Here is a 16,808-nt window from a genome sequence, read left to right as displayed (position 1 = left end):
GGAAATTCAGACCACTGACACAGTCTTTGACACCGATTCTGAAGACACCATATATGCATAATGTTAATGTTCACCATTGGAATGACCCCATTGTGGAAACACATAATAGTCCTAATACTGCTCTCTGGTCTGGAGGCGTGTGATTGACGCAAGGAGTGCGTGGAGCAAGGAAAGGAATATGTGGCAGAAGAAGGTCTGGATTGTATTCCTGAAGTGATAGCAAATTGTAGTAATTTAATTTGTTGGAACATTGCGGGATTGGGTTCAAAGATGGGAGATTGCAATTGGATTAGGTTCATTAAGCAATATCAGATCATCTGTCTCCAGGAGACCTGGTCAATTGAATGTGACTTTTTCCTTGAAGGTTACAAATCATTTTATGTTCCCGCGTCTGCATCTAGCAGGGGTAGGCCAAAGGGGGGTTTAGTCATATTCATTTCTGTTGCTTTACCATGTAACATACGTAGAGTTTTAATTGATAACCCAGGTATTATTGGGCTGATATTAACTGGAGATAACTGTTTGGCCGGCCTGGTTAATTTTTACAATGGTGTAACTCTATGCTCAGTTCTTAGTCAAGTTCAGGCACTAAACAATTTTATTCACCTTTGTATGAAAGAATGTCTCCATAACCTTTTGATTATGGGCGATTTTAATGTCCATCCATGTGGTGATCTCTTGTTGAAAAGTATCTCGGATGTGCATTGTGTACGTTCCCAGGGCCTACACATGGAACATACAGTTGAAGGGGAATTACTCAATGATCTATTGAATGATCTAGACCTGATAATAGCTATGGAATTGAGGGACCCTACTACGTGTTTTCTTACCCCAACCTTTAAAGGGCATGGACGGGGAACTTTCATTGACTATGTGTTACTCACATTGCCAATGCAGTCTTTTGTGGATTCCTTTTCTATCGAAAATAGTGCATTTAGTGATCACAACCCGCTCATTTCTCAGCTGAAGGGCCCCTGGGTAGTTAAGGAAACTCAGAACTGTGCTTTAGGTAGGCTTAGCACAACTGATGGTAGACGCCGCCTTAGATGGTCTATGATTGCTGCTGATGTGCTGTACAGGAAAATAATAGATACTTGCACAGATGAAATCTTGAGCTGTACCTCAGCTGAGACTGAACCAATTAGAGTCCTGGATGCTTTCCAAAATCTGTCGGACAAAGTATCTCAGCTGATGTTGGCCCCTGCTAAACACATCAGGGGACCAAGATGGTTTAACCAGGATTGTTCGAAAGCAGCACGCAATTTAAGGGTGGCCCTGGTAACTAAACCCAGAGTAAAACTGACCGTTCAAACGTGAAGGAAAGAATATAAATCAGTTATTGCCACACGCAAGGACTTTCTAAGAGAGGAGGCATGGAATGAGATTCTTGACCCTGACACCTTGAAGTGCAGCTCCCGATTTTGGGCAGTGGTGAAGAAACCCTTCCTGGTGCAGGATTCGGGTGATGGTCTGGAACCCTGCATAACTAAGGATGAGTGGGTAAAGCATTTTAAAACACTATATTGTTGCACATCAACGGAAATTCCAAATTCTCCCCCTTGTGACAGTGATAGTATTATCAAGTTTGAAAGAGGTGAGATTATGGAGGGCATAGCTGGATTGACAGCGGGGAAAGCTCCGGGCCCTGAAGAGGTCCCCCCTGACCTGAATAGATCTGACCCTAGCTTTTGGGCACCCATACTGGAGGCGGTCTTCAATGCGGCTGCAACAGCCGGTTGTCCACAATCATGGGGGGTCTCCACAATTGTTCCGGTCTTTAAGAAGGGGGACAGGGGTAGCCCACTCTGTTATAGGCCAATTTCATTAATTGATTCTATGGTTAAAATAGTAGGCAGAATGCTACTGCAGAGACTGTCGGACTGGGCGTTGGAAAATAACAACATGTCCATCGCGCAGTATGGCTTCTGCAGTGGACGTTCGACTATAACACAGTGCCTTAATCTCTTCTTAATTTTAAGCAAGTATACTATAGCGAAGAAGGGTACAATCCACCTTGCCTTCATGGATTTGTCATCTGCTTTTGACTGTGTCAACAGAAGAAGGCTGTGGCAATCCATGAGGGCAAAGGGCGTTGACAATGGGATTGTTAATTTCCTTGTTGACTTACATAGTAACACTAGTGCCAATGTAAGGTATTCTAAGGATCTGGGCGTAACTAGTAATTTTGATATCAGAAAGGGTGTGCGCCAAGGCTGCATTTTAGCCTCCTTTCTTTTTAATTTCTATATCAATGATCTAGATAGCGACCTGCAGAATATCCATGCCGACTGCCCTAGGGTCGGAAGGCGGGGTATTCCTGTTCTTTTATATGCAGATGATGCGGTTTTAATCTCTAGAACTGAGAGGGGACTCCAAGCTCTACTTAATGCTTTTAAATTGTTTATGTCTGACAGAGACTTATTGGTCAATAATTCCAAATCATATATAATGCAAGTTGGTCAACAGCCAAGTAGAAACTTCCTGTTCAAGCTAGATGATGTAATGATCCCTGTATCGAAATCATTCTCGTACCTTGGGGTCATTTTCGATAACAAACTTAGTTGGGGTCCACATCTTGTCAAGAAGAAAGGCGAATTGGCCAGGGTGAATGCCTCTATCTTTAACTTTGCAGCAAAGCTTGGGAAAAAACCCACCAGTGCCATGATGAAACTTTATAATGCGAAATCAGTGGCAACTGCTGTTTATGGAAGTGAACTGTGGGGTTATGTTGTGGGGGAGCAGTTACAGACTGCTGAAAACCCTTTCATGAAGCGCCTCTTGTGTGTCCCAGCTGGAACTTCTAATTTTGCAGTACATGAAGAGCTGGGGGCACATTATTTAAGCGATATTTTTTCTTTACGCCCGCTGATATGCTGGCTAAATCTGTGGTTAAATGAGGACATTCCATTGACTCACTTGATCATGAAAGATTTTTTGTCCCAGGACAACGCAATGGGCACTCCATTGTTAAATTACTTGAAATCTAGCTTTTCCAGGCTCGGTCGTTTGGACCTGTTTGAAAACCCGAGTAGGATTGAAAAAAGGGACGTGGAGGTAATTAAACGGACCTTCCTTATGGACAGAAGTGTGCAAAGGGAAGGTGTAGAGCTTCTCAAACCAACTGTTAGAAAATCTGTTATGCTTAATACATGTGAATCAATGGAGCCATATTTGACCGGCTCATTGACTTCACATGAGAAGTTCTTGCTAACAAGGTTTAGGTTAAACCTCTACCACCATTTGCTGATTAGACCAAAAAGCGAAATTTTTAATAAATCTGCTGCACCCTGTGGCTGCGACGGAAAGTCTCCACAGGATATGCTGCATTTTATATTTTTATGTAGATTTTACGATTATCCACGGAAACGCTACCTGGTTGCTCTTTTAAAAAAACTTAATTTTAATCAAATCAGACCAGCCCTTATGTATCTACAACTTTTGCATAAGGACAGTATTCTTCAAGTAACTGAATTTTTAAAGCTATGTGTAAGGATGAGAAATTGTATGGATCAGTGATGGTCTTCTGTGTTGATTTATTTCTCTCCTGAATTTATTTCTTGTATGTAAATTACTGATACTTGTATTTTTTGCACTTTACCATATATTCATATATTTATTGTATTTTTAAATTGCATTGTTGCACATGTACTCTTATGGTTTGAATCAAAACCAAAATAACGTCTCTATTGAATTGAATTGAATACTCTTAAGTGCATTATAATCCTCGCGGTTGAATGCTAACTTTGGTTTGGCTTTATCTAAACATGTCGTGTAAGGTGTCATACGCTTTGGAATACTACTCCCTCGCCAATTCTGGCAACGGGGGTAGCATTCCACCCTTCTAGAGGGAGAAGACATGTTAGTGCTGACTATCCCGGTTAAAGTTAACTAGCACCCCAGCGTCACAAAATGGACGCTGCTGCCACAGACACAAGTCTGACCTCCTGCTGCTGGGAGTCCTTCCAGTCACAAAGGTTTGGACAATAGGTTTCCTGCCTGGAGAGGTGCGAGCACCACCCCAGCTTGGACTTTGTGTATTGGGACAGGGAGGGCTGAATAGATTGAGACACTGCCTGAGGCACACTAGGTGCTTCATGCATACCCCAGTTCGAACCGGTTGCTGGGGCACTCCAGCCCCAGCTCTGGCGCGAAACTGGACAAAGGAAAGGGAGTGTAACCACTCCCCTTCCTGGTCCCACCCATAGGAGAGACCTAGAAAGTAATCCAGCCCCTTTTAGTTGTATAAAGGTAGGAGCAGAGTCCTGAAACTTTAGATCTGATCCTGAACTGAAACTTGAAACGAAGCTCTGGACCTTCGACGTTCTGCTGAAGCTGAAGACTGAAGAATCTCCCTTGTGGCCAAGGAGTGACCACCCTGGGCAAGCAGGCACCACCCAGCAAATCAACGGCTTGCTTTGTCGAAGCTCCCGCCGGGACCCAAGCACAGAGCCTGACAAGACCCAGACTTCCAGACCTCTCTGACACTCTCTTCACGTCTGCAGCATAGCTGAGATCCGTGGAGGCGACAAGACACGTGGGACCATCCATCTTGAAAAGTCCACGACTTGGGGGGCGTGGCTAAGGCAGCCAACATGGCGGATGCGGCTTAGCAGAGCTCCGTCCCGCCGATTTATCATCCGTTAACTTATCCTGCTTCCCCCTCACCCACGAGTGTCCTGACGTTGTGTGGTGCAGCGGAGGGTACCCGGCAGGCATAGAGTGACTCTGGGTCGAATTAGAGGTACAGAACGTGAGAAGTTGCGCCCGGAGGCGGAGCGGCCTGCATCGGGAAGTGGCGCAGGGGACCTCGCGTTTGGTGACGCCCGGAGAAGGAGGAGGACCGGCGCCAGTCTGACAGGCGCTGGTTCGGACACTGTCCGCCTAGTGCAGTGGTGCGGCGTTGGAGAGTGTGACTTGGCGGACCAGGCCGGTGGATCCGGGACTGCGACAGGGGAACCAGATGGCCGCAGCATAGCCGAGACCAGAGCACTGATCATCGGCTGGCCGGAGGCGGCGGCAACGGCCCGGAGGTACGACTGGGGCCTAGAGGCGCTACCCCCGTGGTGAGCAGACCCGGGGGTGCGCGGAGGCGGCCAAGTGAGGTGGCGGGAGCGGAGGGGCGGGTGCCGAGACCCCGGCGGTCGTGTCGGACCACGGAGGACGGAGCTTCACGCGAGTGAGTGGGCCTCTCTTGGAGGCGGAGTGCAGCGGTCGGCGCCCCGAGCCGAGCTCTTGGGACGGCCATCTTGGGTCGGTGACTCCTCAGACTCGCCGGTTGAGTCGGACCGCGGCGAGCTCCTGGGGGGACTCCCTGACTGCGGGGCACTGGTCGTATGGGAACTGGAAGCGCAGTGATGGCCGCAATATGTAAGGCGGGATCCGTTAGATCGCCCCATCAGCCATCAAAGGACTAGTCCGGGCGACCTGAAGTGACCCAGAGGCCCAGAGACTGGGAGTGCAAGCCTTGGGTTAAGGAAGTTGGAGCCACAGGGTCGACAGGCGCAAGGCAAGGAGACGTGATGGGTCCGCAGGGCAGGCACCAGGGGCAACTATTTGGATTGGTGGATTACTGGGTGAGGCCCAAGTCATCGCCGCTTGGCTGTCTGGGCCTGGTGCTCCGCCAGGGAGGTGGCTGGCGGGCCCCGAAGGACGATATCTTGACGGAGGAGGCCCCCCGGTGGCGAGGTGCCGGAGCCACGAACTACATAAGGTGAGACCCAAAAGTCCGGCCCCATCAGCCATAGATCATGACCAGAGGCGGGAGTGGCGGCGGAGCCTCGAAACAGGGAACTATTGATAAATTCACCGGCCCAAGTGGGAACGCCGGGGCTTCGGGGAGTCACCAGGTCCAGGGGACGGACAATGCAGCTCTCCTGGCGGCGATCACCCAGTCTAGAGACACATTGGATGCCAAGATAGGGGCCGTTGGGGCTGATGTTACTCTATTGCGCCAAGACCTGCGGAATGCAGTAGCCCGTATTACGGAAGCAGAAACTAGGATCACTGGAGTGGAGGATGATGTGGCGATACTAAAGAAAAAAGTTGCCAGCATGGAAGGGATACAGAAGGGCCTGGCGCTCCGGGCAGAGGATGCCGAAGGGCGGGCTCGGCGCAACAACTTGAGGTTCGTTGGATTTCCGGAAGACTGCGAAAAGGGCAACATGGAGGACTTTCTCACCAGGTGGCTGGAGGGCTGGCTCCCACCGTAGTCCCTCTCTCGTTGCTTTGTAATTGAACAAGCACATAGAGCGCTTACCCAGATGCCGCCGGTTGGCGAGCGCCCACGGCCGGTGATAGCCAAGCTACTCAATTACCATGATCGGGACACTATCCTGAGACAAGCCCGATTGAAGGAGCCCCTCATGTGCGACAATCAGCGGATTCTGATATTCCCGGACTATACAAGGCTGGTGCAGCGGCAGAGGCAGTCCTTCACAGCAGCCAAAGCTCGCCTGAGAAACCTCAAAATCCAATACGCCTTACTTTATCCGGCTCGCCTACGAGTGGTTTATCAGTCGCGTACTCTGTTCTTTAACTCTCCTGAAGAAGTATTCACCTGGACTGATGAGACAGTACAAGTTAGGCTGCATACCCCGCCGGCTCGAAACTGATTCGTCCTCCTCGGCGGTGCCGCTGCGGACCCCCAGACGCTCACGAAATAGGAGTAACTGGAGATCCCGCTCATCGAAACGATCCCCCACTAAGGGGGGAGGTACGGAGGAGACCGAACCTCCAGAAACTCAGACGGTGGATCCGTAAGGAGCGACGGAACACAGGTTACCTTGTTGAGATGTACCACAGCGCAGGCAACGTGCGCAGACACAAGAGGCCTAGCTGGTGATGGTGAACGCTATTTTAGAAGCACCGTGAAATTGTGTAACAGATTTAGACTTACAGATATGGGATGCGGGTCGGGTGGGGAGGGGCGGACTGCAAGGCGGACACGTGCCTCAGGTTAAAAGCAGTTCGGTTTTCTGGGGGATTGGTTGGGGAGTTGGGGGGCTGTTGGTGGGGCTCCGTTGGGATAGACGGTTTCCGGTTTTCCCGCTAGGGGCTAGAGATGTCCTATACCACAACAGATACTTCAACGTTGCTGAGGTATGGGAGGGGGAGGCTGGGGAGTTGAGGAGGAGTTGAGGGAGTGGCTGCTAAGTTGGGTGTTTTGGGGGGGAAAGGGGGTGGAAGGGAGGTTGAGGGATGGGGGAGGGGGGAGTTGTACTGCACATGGCTGTCTCGATTGATGCTGATGGTGTGTTCATGCCCACTATGCCCTTTGCTGTCTCTGATGTTGTGCTTATGCCTAGATGGGGGCTGAAGACTCCGAGCGGAGGCCCACTGGTGCCTCGATGAAAGTGATGAGTTGGAATGTACGGGGCATGCTTTATAAGATTAAGAGAGGCGCAGTGATAAGGCTGGGAAAAAGGGAGAAGGTGGACGTTCTAGTGTTGCAAGAGACGCATCTGCTGGGCAATAATGCACTCAGCTTGCAGAGGTATGGTTATGACCAGGTCTATCATGCAGGGTTTGTGAGGGGGTCTCGGGTGTGGCGATTTTGGTGCACCGCAGATTGTCCTATACCCACACAAGGCAATGGATTGATCCACAGGGTAGATATGTTTTCATACAGGGGATGATAGGCACGGAGCCGCTAATAATTGGGAGTCTGTACGCCCCGCCCCCACTACAGTGGGCATTGATTGAGAAGCTGTTCACAGTATGGGCTGAGATTCCTGAGGGACTGGCTGTGATCGGAGGCGATTGGAACAATGTTATGCAGTGCCGACTTGACCGTTTCAGGCCTGGGGTGACCCCATTGCAGATACACCAACCAAACTGCGTGACATGGTGCAGGGCATGGGCTGGGTAGACACATGGCGCTACCTCCACACACATGAACGAGAATATTCATATGTCTCAGCGGTGCAAGGCTCGTTCTCGAGACTTGATTATATTTTTGTCCCTACTGCCGTTGTGAAGAGGGTTACCTCGGCGTCCATCCTATCGCATGGGCTGTTGGATCACTCTCCAGTCACAGTAGATGTCACCCTAGACAAAGGGAGGCAGCCATTTCGATGGCGCCTCTCCGTTTGGAACTTACAACAAGAAGCCTACCAGCATCATATGGGGGAGGCTATTGCTCGCTACTGGGAAGAGAATTTAGGCACCGTATCCGACGTGAGGACGGTTTGGGAGGCCCTGAAGCCCACGCTTCATGGGGTGGATATTGCCTGGTGTGCAGCAGCATGCCGGAAACGGAAAGAGGAGCTAGTAAAAGCTGCAGCGGCTGTGGAACTGCTGTAGGCTCTATGCGGGGATGCGAGACACCGAGAGGAAGTGGGACAGCTACTTCTGGCGCAACAATCATATGCGTCCCTGTTGCTGGATGAGGCTCGACAAGCCTGGCTGGCAACAAGGAGCAGAATCTATCAGTGGGCGACAAGTCCTGCACGATGCTTCATAGGCTCTGTCAAAACACGGTTAAGACGCGGGTATTGCAGGGCCTCGGGGATAGCACTGGGGCCTTAATTTCTGTCCCGAAGGAACTGGCGGATAGCTTCGCTCACTACTTCACGGCCCAATATGCTCCGCAGGACTATCTTCCTGCGCCAGACGTTGATAAATTCATAGCTGACCTTCCACCCCGCGCGCTCCCGGACGACGTACGAGAACGTCTTGAAGCTCCGTTATCAGCTGAGGAATTGGGCACCGCCCTGGGGGAGCTCAATGCCAGCAAAGCCCCAGGGCCTAATGGGTTTCCGAGCGAGTTCTTTAACCACTTGGCTGCTAAGGTACTCCCTCTTCTTCCCATTGACTTTCCATTGAAATCAATGGAAAGTCCATGACGAGTTACCCTTGTCATTAGCGCTGAAGGGGTTAAAAGATATCACCTTCAGTTAGGGTCACACTACAAGGCTGCCCTGGAGGCGGCGAGAGAGGATGGCCTTCTGCCGGCAGACTGGAGACATGCAGAAATCGTGGTGTTCTGCAAACCTGGACGGCCCCCAGATCGACACGAGTCTTATCGACCGATTTCCCTCTTAAACATCGAGGCCAAAATATTGGCCAAGGCGCTTGCAAATTGACTCCTTCCATATATCACGGACCTGATCCACCCGGACCAGGCCGGATTTATGCCTCATAGAGCGACAAGGCACAACATCAGACGCGCACATGTGGCGGTAGAGGCGATGGGTAGGACCGGGGACCAGGCGGCGCTGCTACTAGCTGATATTGACAAGGCCTTCGACTCCCTGAGTTGGACCTATCTGTTCGCGCCCCTCCCACGTCTAAATCTAGGGCCACGTTTTCTGTCATATATACGGCTGCTGTACACTGATCTGACGGCCTCGGTGAGAGTGGCGGGAGCGGCTTCGCAGCATTCCCTATAGGGCTGGGAACCCGACAGGGATGCCCCCTGTCGCCATACCTATTTGCTCTTGCTATGGAGCCGTTGGCCGCCTGAGTTCGGATGGATGCGCAGCTGCGGGGCTTCGAATGGGAGGCAGGCCCTTCGGACAGAATCGCATTATATGCGGACGATGTCTGTTCTTCCTTACAAATGTGAATCGGTCCGGGCCTCGGGTTCTAGAGATAATGCGAATTTTTGGGGAGGTGTCCGGATTGTACCTAAACCCACAGAAATCCACGCTTTGGATGCTGGGTGACCGTGCGGGAATTGGGAGGTGGGCATCGACGCTGCAGACCGCAGCTGGAGGCCTCAAATATCTGTGCGTGTTCTTGACGGTCTCGCCGGCGATTGTTTGGGAACGAAATATTATCCCGGTGTGGGATAAGGTACAACAAGAGATGAAGTGCTGGTCCCGTATGCCCCTCAACATCTACAGCAGGTCAGCTATTTTTAAGATGGTCGCCCTTCCCCGCATGTTATACCAACTACAGAATCACCCATACCCAATTCCGTCGCAATGGTTCCGACAGGTCAACTCAGCGCTGGGCCACTTTTTATGGGCTGGGGGTGCGGCGCGAGTGGCCCTGCGTACTTGTTTTTTGTCCACGTATTGTGGAGGGTTGGCGACGTCAGACATGTTGTCCTATTACCAATTACTATTACCAAGCATCCCACCTCGTAGTCTTGAATGAATGGTGGTACAGTGACAGGGGAGACCCAGCATAAGCCCTTGAGAGGTAACTGATGGACCCGGATTCCTTACACACTATTCTATACTCTGCAAAGCTGAGGAAGAGGCTGCCTAGAGCAACCCAGGTGGTCTTCCAGCTCTGGCGACAGTCGCTGCGTCGCATGGGATGGTGGGGGAGACTGACGGAGGAGATCCCCCTATGGCATAATGGGCGGCTGCCGGCATTGGCATCGTTGCAGGGCTTCTGAGGTTGGGACTCAATAGGAATTTCCACATTAGGCCATGTCCTGAAGGGCTCAACACCTAAATCTTTCCAAGAACTTAGCGAATAATTTTGTATGCCCCGCACGCAGTTCTTTAGGTATCTACAGTTTCGACACGCCCTTACACCCGCTCTGGAGGGATTAAACACCTTGCCCGAATTCAGCCCGATAGAGGCGAAGGTGTTCATGGGGGACCTGGGGGAAAAGTAAATATCCCGTATATATCAAACACTAGTTACACACTGCTCTTCCAACCTACAGACACTACGGGACCACTGGGTGAGAGATGTGGGGGTACTGGAGGAAGAGGATTGGCGAGAAGCCCGTGAGTCCCCCAGAGGAGCGGCTATCGCCATGCGCCTGCGCCTGATACAGTTTAAGTACCTACACCGTGCTTACTATACTAGGGAGAGATTGTGGAGGGCAGGCCTGATTGAGTCTCCAGCGTGTCTGAGATGTAGCCATGACATGGGCGATTTCCTGCACACAGTGTGGGGCTGTGATGGTCTGGTGGGATTTTGGACCGGGGTATGGGACTGTCTGTCGGAGGTGCTGGGATGGGACCTCCCTCGTACCCCGAAATTAGGCCTACTTCATGTTCTTGAAGGGGTGGAGGGTAACATTTACAAGAGGCACCTACTCCTACTAAGCTTTACGGTAGCAAAGAGGGATGTGGTTCAGGCATGGAAGGACCCCAGAGCTCCCAAAGTGGTAGTGTGGAAAAAAGGCCTTGATTTTTGCATGGGATTGGAGCGGCCAATATTCGAAGCCAGAGGCTGTTCCAAGAAACACTATAAAATATGGAAACGATGGGCGGACTACAGGGGTCTGTGGCTGGAACCTCCGGCACGGTTAAGAGATATGGAGGGGCGGGAGTGATGGGAACATGGGGGCGATGTTATACACACTGTCTTATACATGAACAATTTCTGCAGTACCGGAGAGACGCTGTGCAGGGGGTGGGAAGGGAGGGGCTGGGCCAGGGGGGTTGGGAACAGGGGGTGGGGGGTTAGAGGGCATGTTTTCTAATGTTAACTGAATCGCTGATTGTGATGTACTGTACTTGCTGCAGTTCCTCCGGGGTACGGAGTGCTGTGCCTTTTATGCGATTTATCAATAAAAAGAGGTGTTAAAAAAAAAGTCCACGACTTGCTAACTGTGCAGCTCCTGAGGAATCCTCGAAGCTGTGCACTGGGGATTGAGAAGCCCCGAATCCGAGCTCCACCTGCATCGAAGATCAGCCCTCCACACTCCACGAGTTCTGCATGGGGCCCTTCTGCTTGTGTTCTGCTCGATGCGTTGTCCGGTTGCTGGCCCGTTGGCTAGTAGCCTCTGTGACGAAAATCCTTTTGAATCACCTCACTGGTCTGGTTGCTCCATACTGGCCCTTGCCTCCCTGCAAAGGTGAGGCACCTCAGACCTTGCTGGTCTGCATCAGAAGCCTTCTTTGTATCCTGTGTGGGTTGCCTTTGCCAAGGCTTGTTGACTCCAATCCGGCGGTTGACCCCTCCATCTGCGAGAACCTTTGTGGTACAGCTCCTCTCCAGCATCTGGTCGTCCTCGACACCTTCTGGTCCGCGTGGCTGAGGAGACAAGCTTCCCGACAGCACCTGATTGCTCCTCGACGGCGTCTGGTTCCTTCCTGGTTTCACCCGGTCACTGGCTAGTGACCCAGATTCTGTCCCTTCTGCTTTCAGGTCTTCTTCATCCTCGATCCACCCTTGGATCCATCGGGACATCTTCCTCCTGGTCGCCTGCAGCATCTTTCTTCACAGGCTCCATAGACTTCAACGGCGAAACCCGACACATCTTCACACCTATGCACCCGCTTCCTGTGGGTGAGGAAACGCGAGTACTTCGGTGCTCCCAAGGGTATTAACTATCCAAGTGTCTAGGTTTTTAGTTGTTTCCTTCTAGCTAGACCGGAAGTGTCCTAAATCCTTCTTTTTCTAAACTCTAAGTTCCCATTGACTTAACATTGACTCTCGCGTGTGTGTAAAGACACTGCACGCGTTGCCTGTGGGCCTCCTACTCCTAACCTAAAGGTCAGATAGTGTAGCCCCAGCGATTCTCTAGGCCATAGGCCTCTCCTTTTCTTGTGACGTGGTACTTATACAACTTACTTAGTATATGGTTTGCTTCGCCCCTAGGGCCTAACCGTAAATTGTGCAACTTAACGTATTCTGACTAAGTAACTTGTGATGTGCTTTTGCCTCTGTTCTCATAAAGAGTTCAGAGGAGTGTGTTAGTAAATAAATACATATATATTTTATATATATCCTGTGTGGTGTCCTTTCATTTGGTATTCAAGGGGTTACATATGGTAAAACAGCTGGCTTTACACGCCCTCAAGAGTCTTTTAGCCTAAGACTGTTCTGTCCACGCTACCACTAGGATAGCTGGTCTATAAGGTTGACTTACAACCATCACCATAAGGGTTGTTTGGACTGGTTCAAGGTGTTCACTAGAATAGTGAACATCATATACCAAGCCAACTTCTCACAGCCATGTCTGAACTGGGGTGGCAGAGTGGGCTAAAGAACGGTGATGGATTAAACCTATTTCTTTTGACTGGGTGTGAGTGTTTGATTGGTTCAGATCCTCTGTCCATCACCACCCCCTTTTGTACCGCTTTGTTCGCCATAAGTTGGCAGGGTATGCTAAGATGTGAGCCCCTTGCTCACTTTGCCACTGGATTCAAGCAAGCCTGGCTGAAGATGGCTGAAATGCCAGAAACCGGTCCTAGGAAGCTTGTTTCCGGTTCAGGAAAAGCTTAGCTTGGCAGTTCGGGCTGGACTGTTCCCATGAGGCGCAGGGTCAGACTGATTTGCATATTGCCATGTCTGAACAGTGGTGGCAGAGTGGGCTAAAGAACAGTGATGGATTAAACCCAGATCTTTTGACTGGGTTTGAGTGTTTGATTGGTTCAGAAGCTCCATCCATCACCACCCCCTTTTGTACCAGAATTTCCAAGGCGGCACTCGCTTGGAGACGCTTTTCGTAGCGAGTGGAGTTGAGGTCTGTTGTATGCCTTTCCGCCTCTACCACTTCTGCCCGGAGTGCTGAAGAAGATCATGCGCCCGGGCCCAAGTCATCCTTGTAGCTCCTGACTGGGCACAATGGATCTGGTATCCCGAGCTACTCAGCATGTCAGTCGATCCCCCGATTCTTCTGCGTCTTCAGGCGGACCTTCTGTCGCAGCAGCAGGAGACGGTCCTCCACCTGAACCTGTCTAGCCTCCAGCTCCATGCGTGGAAATTGAGCGGCGGCAGTTGAGGCCTTTTGACTTGCTTCCTGAAGTCTGTGATGTCATTCTGGCAGCCAGGCGTCCCCCCACGAAAACGGTATACGCCTGCAGGTGGAACAGATTAGTGGCATGGTGCACAGCAAATGTTGTGGATCCTCCTTCTGCCCCTCTTTCAGAGGTTCTTCTCTTCCTTCTTTCTCTTGCCCAGCAGGGCTCTGCTCTGGGCACTGTCAAAGGCTACCACTCTGCCATTTCAGCCTTCTTAAGGCTTCCTGATCAGCCTTTCCTTTTCAAGTCCCCTGTTGTAAATAGATTCTTGAAGGGCATCACTCACATGTTTCCTCCTGTTCCTTTCGTGATGCCTCAGTGGGACTTGAACCTTGTTCTAAATTACTTGATGTGCGCTCCCTTTGAGCCCCTTCACAATTGTCCTCTCCGTCTTCTTACTCTGAAGACTGCTTTCCTGGTTCCCATCACCTCTGCCAGGAGGGTGAGCGAGCTCCAGGCTCTTTCTTCTAAGCCTCCTTTCCTTTCTGTCCATCCGGACAAGGTTGTTTTAAAAACACATCCCTCTTTCCTGCCCAAGGTTTTTAGAGCCTTCCACATCGGGCAGTCCATCACCTTGCCCACCTTCTTTCCGCCTCCGTATTCCTCGAAAGAGGAAGAGAGGCTCCACCGTCTGGACCCAAAACGTGCGCTCTCATTCTATCTGGATCGCACAGGCCAGTTCTGGTTGGATGACTAGCTCTTTGTTGGTTTCGTGGGCGCTAAGAAGGGACGGGCGGTGCACAAACGAACCATCTCTCGATGGGTCATTTTGTGCATAAAGGCTTGTTATTCTCTGGCTAAAAAGGAGCCTCCGGTGGGGCTGCGTGCTCACTCCACTCGGGCCACGGCGGCTACTACCACCCTGGGTCGGGGAGTCCCCTTGCAGGACATCTGTCAGGCAGCTACGTGGGCCTCGCTGCACACGTTCGCTAGACACTACTGCCTGGACAGCCAAATCCGGAGAGATGGCTTTTCCCACTTTTTCCGTTCTTCAGGACTTTCTGGTGTGATCTTGGTCTGCAGACCCACCACCGGGGTTTGTATTGCTGGGGTATCTATTCTAAGGTAAGGAATCTAACACTACCCTGTTTCTTTCAGATGCACAAGTTACTTACCTTCGGTAACGATACATCTGTAAGAAACAGTAGTTAGTGTTAGATTCCTTACCGCCCCACCCATCCTCCCCGTTCTGCGGACTGATATCTAGGGTTAAGCTATTTCCCTGAGAGCCCTAGTTTCATGGCACCAGTGTCGGTTTTTATCACGGCTCTGCGTTTCTGGCGCGGAAAAGCTATGTATAAGAACTGACATCAGCGCACGAGGGCGGCGTCTAAGTACTCCGACGACGTCATCATGGCACCAACGACGACGGACGCGGAGCCGCGGACAACGCCTACCGATGTTCAAGGGTACTGCTACGCAAAACTTTCCAGATCCAGTCTGATGCCTGGGGATATTCTAAGGTAAGGAATCTAACACTAACTACTGTTTCTTACAGATATATCATTACCGAAGGTAAGTAACTTGTGCTTCAGGCCTACACTGCAGTCCAGCAGGACTCACACAAATCCTTAGCAGTCCGGACCGCCAGGACGGGGCAGGCTGCACACCCGCTCAGCATTTTAGGGGCCCCTGCCTCAGTGCAATGAAAGTCACCGTCCCATGGCGGTGTGCCTGTGCCGGCCACAGTGTATCCGGTGCCACCAAGTCTGTGCCCCGCAAGTCATGGACCCTTTATGATTGAGTCTCGTGGTGTGGACGCCATCATGTCACCTCCGGCATTAGGGAATGTAAAGTGGCAGGGCCCTAGGCCCTCATGCATGAATAATAGCCACACGGATACACCCAGATAGAGACTGGAAATGGCATCCAGCATGTGCGCCTGGACCTTTTTATTGGCAGAGTCACATGTCCTGTGATGCTTGTGCTGGATGGGTGTGGTGTGGGTGTAAACCAGCCATGAGGGAGTGGCTGTGGCATGCTGACAACTAGACCTGTGATCAGCAGATCACAACAGGGAAGACCTGAGATATGTAGCGTTGTCGTCCTTCCCTGTGAGGGTAAGCGGAGTGGGCTGGCATGGCATATGCCAGTCCAGCGTAAGGGTGTGAACAATGACCCTGGGGTTCTGGGCGTGGTTCCATTCTGGGCTGGACAAGGAAGTAACTACTGCGTGTGTCTCTGTTGTAGTGTGGGCGCCACCCGGACCACAATTGGCATTGTGTTACCCCGTGACCCAAGTCCCACAACATGAGCATCATGGACGTATGGGGGAATCACTGCCCCTACATTCATCCATACTTCTACACTTGACAGATCATAGACATGACATCTGTGTGAATATGAATGTTTATTGCACATTCAGAGGAGTATTGTAGCTGTACAGGGCCATGCATACCACACTTTACATTGTTGGCCCGTGGAGGGCCAGCCAGAGTCCTTTAGGGAATGACAAGTTCATCGGACAAGGAAGAGTACAGTCCGCAGTCTGAATGCTGTGTCATTGGTGACCAAACAGAATATGGCACTCCATGTCTAGGTCCAAGGTGAGTGTCGCAGTGTGTATCGTGGGACAGTGTAAGGTGATGATGCAGAGGACAGAACCAAGCAGAAACCGTTAAGCTTATTTTGCGATAATTATCACATGTTCTTGAGAATATCCCCCACAATGTGGGTCAGTGTGTGTGTTCAGATGTTCAGCATGGGGCAGCACTTGATTACTGCATGTAGTGTGCATGCTATGTTCTGATAAGCTGAGTGTTCCTAACTACTTGTGGCATCTGATTGTTTGGTATTTTAGGAATGCTCGCGCTTTTGGCCAAACATGTTTTATTGGGGCCAATTTCCTCAGACCTTTAGTGTAATAGCTGCCTATCTGTAGGAGCAATCTGGGTTTTCCCTGTTTTCTCATTTGTCTTTTGGCTAAGTGTAACCCCACCAGTGACCTATCAATCGATAGGCTTGGGTTTGGGGCGCAGGGCCTATCTGACCACCTATCTTTGACTCGGGGTTAATGAGGAGGTCACCTCAGGTGAATTCAACACCAATAATACAGGTTTGTTATTACGTGTATATTTAACGTTCATTTATATCGCATTTAGCGACATTCTTATTATTATGCGTATATTTGTCATAGTGTACGTTGACATC

General features: G+C 50.8%; 1 protein-coding gene across 12 annotated transcripts in view; it reads left to right on the top strand.

Annotated features, from left to right (window-relative positions):
* Nucleotides 1-16,808, top strand: part of SYCP1 (synaptonemal complex protein 1) — a 6,803,167-nt gene that overhangs the window by 5,388,895 nt on the left and 1,397,464 nt on the right. The window lies entirely within an intron of this gene.

The sequence above is a fragment of the Lissotriton helveticus genome, chromosome 5_1, assembly GCF_964261635.1.
Source record: "Lissotriton helveticus chromosome 5_1, aLisHel1.1, whole genome shotgun sequence".
Classification (NCBI taxonomy): domain Eukaryota; kingdom Metazoa; phylum Chordata; class Amphibia; order Caudata; family Salamandridae; genus Lissotriton; species Lissotriton helveticus.
This window is presented reverse-complemented; position numbering and strand designations above follow the sequence as displayed.